A 10672-nucleotide genomic window follows, 5' to 3' on the forward strand; every position below is an offset into this window, starting at 1 on the left:
ATACTTGGTTTTTTTTTTTTTTTTTTTTTTGGTACTGAGGATCAAACTCAGGACCTAGCGCTTGCTAGGCAGCAGGCACCACTGAGCTACATCTCCAGTTATAATTGGATTTTTGATGCAGATGATACGAATTGAGGGGTGTTGAAAAGATCTGTTCCAAAAATATTTTCTTCTGCCAGCTTGTGAGGTGCCTGTGTTTCTTAATGTGGTTTCTGTTTTCATATGAAATCATTGAAGTTCTTTGCAAAATGCAAGTGTGGGTGCCTGACTTTATTATTGTCCTTAGCGCCCAACTCAAAATTAGTCCCACCAGCTGTCCAGCGTTAGCAGGCCAGGAGGCAGCGGGAAGGCAAAGTGTTGATTTGCTGCAGCCATGCGATTAGGAAGAGCTAGTGGTGGGGTGGGCTTCCACTGCAGGCTGCAACACTGCCACCTGGGAGCCAGCGTCCACTGTCTGTGTGTCTGGGTGCTATGCACAAGTCTGGAGAGCAGTCATGCCTGAGGGCATTTAGGTACTGCAGGCGGGCCTTGGCCTGCAGCAGGAGCAAGGGTCTGAGGGAAGCTGGTGCTGCTGCTGAGTGTCTCAGGAGAGGAAGCTAGAGACAGGTCCCCACTGAAGGGGACATTCCAGGATGCAAGGTTTTAACAGGGAGTAAACTTGAAATTGCCCAGATAGGCTTAGAACCTCACTTCCTTAAAAGGAAGCCCCTGGATGGCCTCTGCTTATGAGCGTTCTATGAATGTGACATAGTGGGTACTGGGAATTGAACCAGGGATGCTCTGCCACAGAGCCACATCCCCAGTCCTTGTTAAAAAGTTTTTATGTTGAGACTGGGTCTCACTGAGTTGCCGAGGTGTGTGTGGAGGTCTCAAAGTTTGGATCCTCCTGCCTCAGCTTCCCTCAGTGGTGGAATTACAGCCATGTGCCAGCAGGCCTGGCTGACTCAGTGGTTCTATTTGAGAGTGTATGACAGTCTGTTAGAGTGTGATTCTAGGTGGGAGCTGCCCATGGCTAGCGACACCTCTGCTGCATCTGCAGGTCAGGGGTGAGGAGGCCTGCTCTCCTGCCCTTCAGGGCACCCACTTTACTAAGTGAGGTTTCTGCACTTTCCTGCTCTGCTTCCTCCTTCAGCTCTGCCCCATCTTCCTCTCCTTTTTGTGCTTCCTCACAGCCTAGCCCTACAGCACCTCCACTGAGAGACCACAGAGCTTGTAATCTCACAGTGTCCCTGTGCCCACCCACCTTGGTCAGCAATCCTCCAGTTCCTGGGGATGATGACCTACAAATACCACTGTTTCCTTTGTTTGAGACAGGTCTTTGGAGTAGGCCAGGCTGGCCTCAAACTGACGACCTCCTGCCTCAGTCTCCCAGAATGTTGGGAGGGATTACAGGCTAGTGAGTGCCACCACACCTGGCTCAAACTTGTCTGCCTTTATGCTTTGCTTCTGGGTATCTGGATCGGGGCAGAGAGCCCGCTCTGCTCCCAGGGACCCTGCATTTAACATGTGGCACCCAGGTCTCCCTTTAGGAGGGAAGGCTGAAGGGTGTTGCCTCCGAAAACTCAGAGAACCACCCCCCTGAGGTCAGGGGCATCTTTGCCTGCACCTCGCAGGGTTCCAGCTAGATACCAGGGAGACCTCTTCCTTCCTATGTGTGTATGGATGCTCACCTGTCACCTTGGGGACTTCCAGGAGAGTTGTGTAAAAAAATTTTTAAAAAAGGCTTTTACACTAGAAATCTTAATTGTTTGTGGACATGAGGCTCCTGTGCTACAGTGACTGGCACAGCATGTTTGTGACATTAGAGAGGTGCTCAGTACATGTGACAGCTCATGACACTCGGAGACAGAGTGAACGTAGAAGGTGGACATTGCCGACAGACTGGCCCCACCCTGAGCTGCAGTCTGCCTTGGGAACCTGTGTTCTTCCGAGACAGGAGCTGCCCAGGCGATTAGAGGTGTGGGCCATTGGCCTGCTGGTTTCATGGGGTGAAGCTTACATTGAGTAAAAAATAATCCAATTAGAAAAGTAATTCATTTCTGCACTTAATGTCATGGGCATGTTTTTATGGGCTTCTAGAAAAGTTTGTGAATGTGATATTTGGGAAAAGTCACTTATGAAAACCTGAGTGGGAGAAAAATGAGCTAGTAGCTAAGTGAAGTGTAGCTTCTTTTAGATCGACTGTTTTTATTGCTGAGGATGAAAATTAGGACCCTGTGCTGAGCGTGTGCTCTACCACCGAGCTGCATCCCCAGCTCATTGCATACTTTGCTTTTTAAGCATTTGTTGGTAACCACTTTAGGATAATGTGTATTTCATACAGCAGGGAATAATGCTAGCATCCTCACTGGATTAGGAGCAGTGATTATACTGTGCTACAGATGATGTGTGCTTAGAGCAAATCTGCAGGCTGTTCCATAGAATAACCCCGGAACTTGTTCAAAGAAGAAACCTTGCTGGACTTGGTGTCATGCACCTGTGATCCCAGCAACTCAGGAGGTTGAGGCAGGAAAGTCACTGGAGCCCAGAAGTTCAAGATCAACCTGGGCAAGATAGCATATGGGAAAAAAAGGAGGACATTTTTATAATCTTTCATCCATCCATCCACCTACCAACACATCTAACTAGCTAGCTTCCTTATTTATTTATTTATTTATTTATTTATTTATTTAGACCGTGTTTCACTTTGTAGTTCAGGCTGGCCTTGAACCGACTATGTAGCCCAGGCTGGCCTTGAACTCGCAGTGATTCTCCTGCCTCTGCCTCTTGAGTGCTGGGATTACAGGTGTGTGCCACCACACCCGGCTATGCTAGCTTCCTTTTTTTTAATCCAAGAAGTTTTATTTTCATTTTTAAGGCATAATTTATAGAATTATAGTCAATGTAGGAATATTGAAAATATAATAATAATAACAGTAATGTTCTGGCACATATCTCCCTTTTCTTCACCTAGGACCTTACTGCTTTTTCTTATTTGAGACAGGGTCTCTCAATGTAGTTCAGGCTGACCTTGGGCTCACTATGTAGTCCAGGCTGGGTTCAAATTTGTGGCAATCCTGCCTCAGCCCCCTGAGTGCTGGGGTTACAGATGTGTGCCACCATGCCTGGCAGAACCTTCCTTTTTTTAGTACTAGGGATTGAACTCAGGACCTTGGGCGCTTGCCAGGCAGGGTGTGGTGCTAGATCCCTGGCCCCCACTGAGCTATATCCCCAGCCTATGACCTTACTATCTCAACCAAAGATGCCTCTTCCTTTTCATGTTCCTAAAAACATGAGGTGATAATGTGTAGTAGTTTCAGCTCCCAGGGGAGAGAGTACCCGGACACCCACCTGCACTGCTTATCAGAGGCAATCCAGGAAGCTTCTTGGGGCACCACGCCTTTATTCAAAGCAGACTCTGTCCTGGCAGCCTGAGGTTAACTTGCCTGACACTCTTCACCTCTGTGTCACAGGCTAACATGCCCTCTAAAAAGGCAGCAGCCGTGCCCTCCTTATTTCAGTGCCTTGCTGGCCACTCTCCTGGGATGGTGAGGGAGGTCTCCAGGAACCATGGCTAAAGACACTGCAGCTGCAGACCTGCAAATACAAGTGAAGTTCTAGAGCCACGAGAATGTAAAAGAAACAGCTTTGCCCTTTGGTTTCCGGCTATGTGGAGGTGCTAGATGGAGATGCTAACTTTCTGAGGTCAGTTAGCTTCCACTCTGTTTTGTAATGGTGATTTTTACCCAGGCTGGGTCTGCAGGGGTCAGATGCTCCTTAAACCTACTGTTTTGTGTGCATGCATACTTTTGAGGGTAGAGGGTTCCAGGTTTTCCATAGATTTCCAGAGAGAACCTGTGGTCTGAAAAGGTTATGAACATGGCTGTAGAAGGTCTTGCCACTTTGAATCTTAGACTTTGCAGGTACTGTATTTGTCTCAGCTTTGGGGACGTTCTCTGTCATCCAGATATGACAAGAGAAACATGAGTTCTACTTCTTTTCATCTTAATTTTTTATCTTAATTTTTAAAAGCACATTTGTGATCATTACACCCTGATTTCTCAAAAATAACATTGTGACAGTTGCTGTCTCATTCCTAATAGTGTGCCTAAATAACTCTTGGAAAATCGGTCTTAATCATAAGCAAAATAAAGCACACAGAGCGCCTGAGTTATGACTGGTAAGTCGTAAGTCATAAATGTATTGGATTTGATGTTGGTTGTACCAAACTGGGTGTATTCAAACAAGTAGAACTTTCAGGTCAGAACAGGACAACATTTCTTTTTCAAATGACAATCTCAGTAAAGTTGTTAGAGAAAGTTTTCAACAAAATCGTAGAAAATCAAATCAATGATCTATAAAAAGAATCATACACTTTGACTGTGTGGAATTTATCCCCCATACACAAGGCTATTTTTGAGCATGAAAACGTCAACCATGTGAACAGGCTTAGGAGTAAGAATCGCATGATCATATAGGTTTATGGGGAAATGGCTTTTGGTAAAGCTCTGTTCACTCACAAGAAGACCTCCCAGCAAATAAGGAGTGGAGGCGAACTAGGCTTGACAAACAGCACCTACAAAACTTCCTTAACAGTGGTGAAGCAAGAATAGGCAAAGCTGCAGAAACCTGTAAAGCATAATCACTCAAGGGTTATCAGTTTTTCTTTCATAGCTGAATTCAGAATTAAATGGCACAAAGTTACTGTATGGACATGTGTACATGGAGGTAAATTACTTCAAACTCCAAAACAGTCAGGTGGAGGACCAGGGATTTAGCTCAGTGGTTCTGCTACCTGCCTCAAGCACAAGGATCCGAGTTCGATCTCCGGTACCAAAAAACAAAACAAAAAACAAAAACAGTCAGATAAATACAGATGCCAACTAAATGTTTCATGATATTAAATAAATATAATGAAATTTTTAGGTGATAATACCATTATGGTTAGTTTTAGAAGGAGTTGTTATCTTTTAAAGATGTATGTTGAAGTATTGATTAATGAAGTCATGTGTTGTTTAGCATTTGTTTAGAAACAATTGAGGGCATGGTGGTGCATGTCGGAAAGCTGGGGCTGCTCACCTCAGCTTCCAGGAGTCTGCCCAGGGCTCAGGGAGGGTGCTTAAGTGGTGGCTGGGTAGAGGAGGGGAAGGAGAGCTCTTTGTTTACCTGCATTTTTTGATTACAACATCAGCAGCAGCGACCAGGTAATTTGTAAACAAAAGACATTGATTTTTGCAGTCTTAATAGGCTGAGACTTCTGATACCAAGCTGCACCATCTGGTGAGGGCCTTGGCTGCATAACATGGTCCAGGGAGAGGATGTGCCAGCTCTGCTCGGGTCTTCCTCCTCTTAGAAAGTTGCTGGTGTCATTATGGGGGCTGCACCCTCCTGACCTCGTCTAATCTGGTGGCTCCCGGATGCCCCCCTCTAGACCCACCAACAGGAAATGGGGGGGCACACTCAGACCACAGCAGCCCTTCCTCTGGATTCTCCTCTGCCCTGTCATCCCTCCTTAACTTCCAGTCCCAGATGGTGATGGCCTCCCTCAGCCTCTTGCAGGAGAAGCTGGACTCCAACCTGCAGGCTGCAAGTCCTTCCCATTCGCTGGCTTCTCTGTACTCTGCACTCTGCTCCAGGGCTGCTTGACCCTGGGCCTGCTCCTCGCTGGCAGAGGCAGGCCAGGCCTCCTTGGTCCAGGTGGGGTTTGCACCAGGAGAAAGGCCCTCTGGGCTTCTCACTGTGCACTAGCCTCTCTGGGCATCGAATGGCTGACCCTGCACACATCACATTCCCAACACGGAGGACCCTCGGTGAGCTGGGCTAGCAGTGACAACTGCAAGGACAGGTTTCTGGGCCTGTGCCTCCAGAGGGCTGGGCCCAGATCCAACCCCACCCTTTAGAACACAGCCATGCCTGACACCCAGCCTTGCACATCACAGGATGTACCTGGTGCTGTGCTTGGTGCTAGTTACCGGCATGGTGAACATAGGACAAGTTTCACTGTACTACTGGAAAGACTAAATGCTTATTCGATTGATTTAATGATTTACTTCACACCGAATTGTTTTTACAAATCTCAAAATTACCTTCACGTGGAAGTAATACACAGTTATGAAGTTGGCTGATTTGAAGTGTTTGGGTGATTGTAGTGTGGAAAACATTGGATTTCTTTAGTGAGGCAGATCCACGACAGTGATTCTCTAGGGGAGAGTGGGTGCCCATGGATCCTGGGAGGTGTCTGGAGACAGCTCTGGTTGTCCCAAGTGGCACAGGCACTGGCAGCCTCTAGTGGCAAGAGGTCGAAGGTGCAATGGATCCCCATGTGGCACCATACCCCTCTCAACCAGAAATGGTCTAGCCCAGGACTGCTAGCTTCGAGGTTGCTCCTCCTGATTAAAGCAGAGTCTAACGTGTACTGCACATATCCAGGCACTTCGAAGGCAAGTTTACGTGGGATTAGGATGAGGAAATCTTAACCCTGTACTTATAGAATGGAAATTCTTTGGAAGTGTTCTGTTTTGGGTACAAAAATTACCGAGAGTAACTAAGAAATATATTTTTCTAAGCCAAGGGAACTGGTGCTGTACTGATAAGAGCTATCACTGGGAATGGCCCTTGGTGTACAGGAGGTTTATTGTGTGTGCATTTCATATTCCTGTAACTTTGGTTGGCTGAAGTTTTTCTCTTTTGTTAAAAGTGCCAGATTTTTGTTGTTTCATTTGGTTTTATGCGTCACAGTGTCACTGCAAAAATACTGCTTCTCCTCTTTGCTGAATAAAAGGATAAAATAAGGCCTCTGACGGGCTGGATACCAGGGACTTGCTTCAGCCTCAGTTACACATTTAGGAGGTGCTAATTGGGAGGTGGCCATGGAAATGACTCTTTAAGCCCAAGAGCCTCCTTAGCCCTCTCTCTCTCCTCCCTCACTTTGCTTGCAGTGAGTTTATGGAGACACGTGCGCTGAGGGACCTTCCATACCTGCACTCCATACAGTGGTAAGGCGCAGCAGTTGGTGCCACCCTGGCTTGGGATGCCCACCTGGGTACCCCTGGCTGAACGATCTGCTCCAGCACTGCCTAGCAGGCTCTGGGACCTGGGTTCAGTCCTCAACACCATGAGCAAATCAAACCAAACCAAACAGCAAAACCTCCCATTTACAGAGCAAGAGAGAAGTTAGCTGAGTTCTTCCCCATTGCAAGGTTCCTGCCTTTCTCCCTCACCATGCTGTGTGCTGATGGCTGCTGTGGTCTGCAGAGGCAGAGTTTGTGGGGACAGAGGAGGAGAGGGCCTCACAATGCCGCCCAAATCCCAGTCCCCTGCAGCTCCCAGTATTCTCGGAGCAGGGCCTGGTCTTGCTCACTGCACTGTGACCCTCGTGTGTGCAGTTACAGTGCTCTCTCTGCCTTGGAGCCCCAGTGTCCCTGCACCTCTGGCCAGGTCTCTGCTTGCACTTCTGCTGGTCATGCTGGCTGGCCATGTCTCCCCATCTCTGCTCTGGACACCTGTTGGGGTTGCCCTTGCCCACCTCATGGAGTGCATTGGGCCTGTGACACTTTCGGGTCATTTTGTGAGCAGCAGTGACTGTGTCTCCCCCCTGTCTTAGAGCTCAGGCATGGAGAGAAGGCACATTTGAGGTGGGGCAGCTTGTCGTGTGGGTCTCTGTGTGGCTGTGGTGAGCCACCTCCTGGCTGGTAAGGTGCCCACTGAGCAGAGTGCCCCCCTCTCCAGTTTGCTGTGATTCGAATGCACTTGTGCTGCGGCCTTGCCGCTTGGAACACAGGCTTGTGTTCTCCCGAGCCCCAGCAAGGTGCCAGACCGTAGGTACAGGAGTGTTCAGGAAAGGCTTGAATAAGCTCACAGCAGCTGGGAGAAGCAAAAAGGACCTTGGGCTTATGCTGCTTAGAAGGACCAGAGATGGTCTGGTCCCTCACATAAAAGCTATGACTGGGGACAGTATTCAGAAAGTCAGAGTCTGCCCTCTTTTTATTTTGGTACTTCATGGCTGTCATACTGTTTCAGGTGTATTTGAGGGAAGAAAAGAGTCAGCTGGAGGTTTTAAAGATAGTCTAAGACACCTTTCTGTGCAAATGATCTTAACCGAAGACCTCCTAATACTCCTTTAAGTAGCTAGTGGGATTTTTATTATGTAGTGCCACCGAAGGTAACTGTTGCCACCTGGTGGCAATGTTGCTTAATTGCAGATTCTTCTAAAGTCTAGGGTTTACAGATGAAATGCCTAAAAAATCACCTGAAATGATCATTTATTATTTAAGGTACCATATGACCACCTATGTGTTCTGAAATGACAGGCACACATCAGATTCTTATTTGGAAATAGTGGGCTTTGTATATGTCAGCAGCTTAGAAGGGAATGGGTTCGGAGTGCTAGGTAGATATTGGGGTGTTGTGTTGCCTTGTGGTCACTGGGCAGACTTCAGAACCAGCCTGCCAAGTCTCTCACTTGTGTGGCTTGATCATGGGGCCAGCTTCTCCTTAGCCCATGGGTGATTGTAGCGTGGAAAACATTGGATTTCTTTAGTGAGGCAGATCCAGTGCTCAGGATGTGTAACCTTACCCCCCCGCCCCGCCATGGTGCTGAGCATTGAATTAAAACTCTGACAGCCTAGGCAAGGAATCTTCTGCCACTTAGCTGCACCCCTAGGCTCAGGAGGCACAACTTTCTTTGTTCTATATTTGCAATGCTGAGGATTGAACCCAGGGCTTTTGCAATGAGCTACATCCCGAGCCCAGCCCATTTTTTATTTTGAGTTGGTCTAGCTAAATCACTGAGTTGCCCAGTTGGGGCTTCAACTTGGGATCCTCCTGCCTCAGCCTCCCAGAGTGCTGGGATTATAGGCGCATACCACCAATACTAGCTTATTTATTTATTTAGGTACCGGGGATTGAACTCGGGTCTTTGTGCTTTCAAGGCAGGCCACCAAATCGCTGAGCTAAATCCCTGGCCCCCTGGCTTAATTTTTATATTTGAAGTTAACCCAGAAGTTGATTATTATATTCTTGTCTTGTTTTTAAAATCTGTGGCAGTTTCTGAAGATTAGAATCTATCACAGCCACAAAAGCTAGTCATGTTCTCAAGTGGTAGGTGTGTGCCCTGATGTGTGCCATGCTTACCGAACATCTGATTGGCAGTTTTGCCCTTCCATGTTTTTAATTAGTGCTGTGTCATTTGAAATGTAGTTTGTGTTTAATGATCTGGAATGGGATTAAATGAATCAGGTATGGACCGTAGCACAGGTGACTTATTCGTAGACACTGCTGGTAGTCATTTGTCTTTGTGAGTTGTTTTTTAAAGGGTTTATTACAGAAACATCAGTCACTTGTTCCTATAAATGTTTTATAATGCAAATGGAATGTGATGAAATATTAAAAATACCATTCATTAAATATTGAAAAGTTCAGTCCCTGGAACTGGCCAGATCTTTTCAATCTACTGCCAATTTAAATGGCCAATCCAGAAATTTTGAATTATAAAATTAGAATGGGGGGACTGGAAATACAGCCGGAGAGTCACCCCCAACCCTTACTCATTTTCTGGAAAGGCTTGCATCCTTTCCTGTAAGGTGGAAGATCACACATTTTGTTACTAGTCATTTACCACAGGTTTCCTGCAGTTTGCACTGCTTTATACTTTTTCATTTGTGTTGGGTTAAATCAATAAACTCATTTAGTTTAAGTCAGGAGTTTTATGGACTCAAATGTTAGAATGTTTCATTAGGCTTATATTTTTATTAATAAAACCTTTTAAAGTATGAAAACTGGAATTAAATATCTTTCCTAGTGGCAAATCAAGGTAAAGCTTGCTTTAAATGAGAGAGGGTGTGGGGTGTGCAGAGCGTGTGTGTTCTATAAAACAGCCTGTTTGTCTCACATTGATCGCTCCAGGCGAGTCCCAGCCATACCACAGCATGGTTTCCTGGAAAAGATATCTGGGTGTCAGGTGTGGTGGTGCACACCTGTAATCCCAGGTCTCTGGGAGGCTGAGGCAGGAAGATTTTAAGTTCAAGACTAACCTGGCAATTTAATGACTCAGCAAGGCCCTGTCTCAAAATACAAAACAGGTCTGGGGTTGTTGCTCAGTGCAGAGGCATCAGTTCCCAGGGGCCTGCAAACAGGGGAGGGCATGGGGGAGGGGGCAGCGGCAGGACGACCATGGCTGGACCCAACGTATAGGAACTACGCTTGTGCGGCCCAAAGAACAGTGCTGACCTTGTGCGCAGGAGAGGAAAAGACCCGAGTTCAGGGTGGGTGGGTGGCTTGAGAAGGAGGTCAAGTCCAGAGGTCAGCTGCTGTGTTGGGGGCTGGGAGGCTCAAGACAGGGAGGTGAAGCTGACCAGAGCCACCTCTACCTTCTAGGGGCGTTCCTAAATGCTCTTGTTTTGTGCCGGGTTGGGGAGGGCTTTGAAGTAAAATTTTCATTTAGTTTCACGCCTTGTTTGTAATTTGTAAGTATTGCTTTTACTGCATCTGTTTGCATTTTTCTTTGTAATGCTAATTTTAAATAATGCGGTAGCAAGTAATGGTAATGAAATAAAGACATTTTTTTCTTGGTGAATTTTCTGTAATAGGCTAAAAACAGGTAGTTTGAGTTATAGCCATCAGTTTTGTTTTTTTCACTTGATTTTCGGCAATTTCTTTCTTCTGATTGCTTCATGGATTCAGATATTCTACAGTA

General features: G+C 46.6%; 1 protein-coding gene across 5 annotated transcripts in view; it reads left to right on the forward strand.

Annotated features, from left to right (window-relative positions):
* The window catches only part of LOC104864848 (beta-catenin-interacting protein 1), a 100059-nt gene that overhangs the window by 58473 nt on the left and 30914 nt on the right, over positions 1-10672 (forward strand). The gene's annotated exons all lie outside the window — the stretch shown is intronic.

The sequence above is a fragment of the Fukomys damarensis genome, unplaced genomic scaffold (assembly GCF_012274545.1).
Source record: "Fukomys damarensis isolate Sample0158 unplaced genomic scaffold, DMR_v1.0_HiC HiC_scaffold_23, whole genome shotgun sequence".
In the NCBI taxonomy this organism is placed as follows: Eukaryota; Metazoa; Chordata; class Mammalia; order Rodentia; family Bathyergidae; genus Fukomys; species Fukomys damarensis.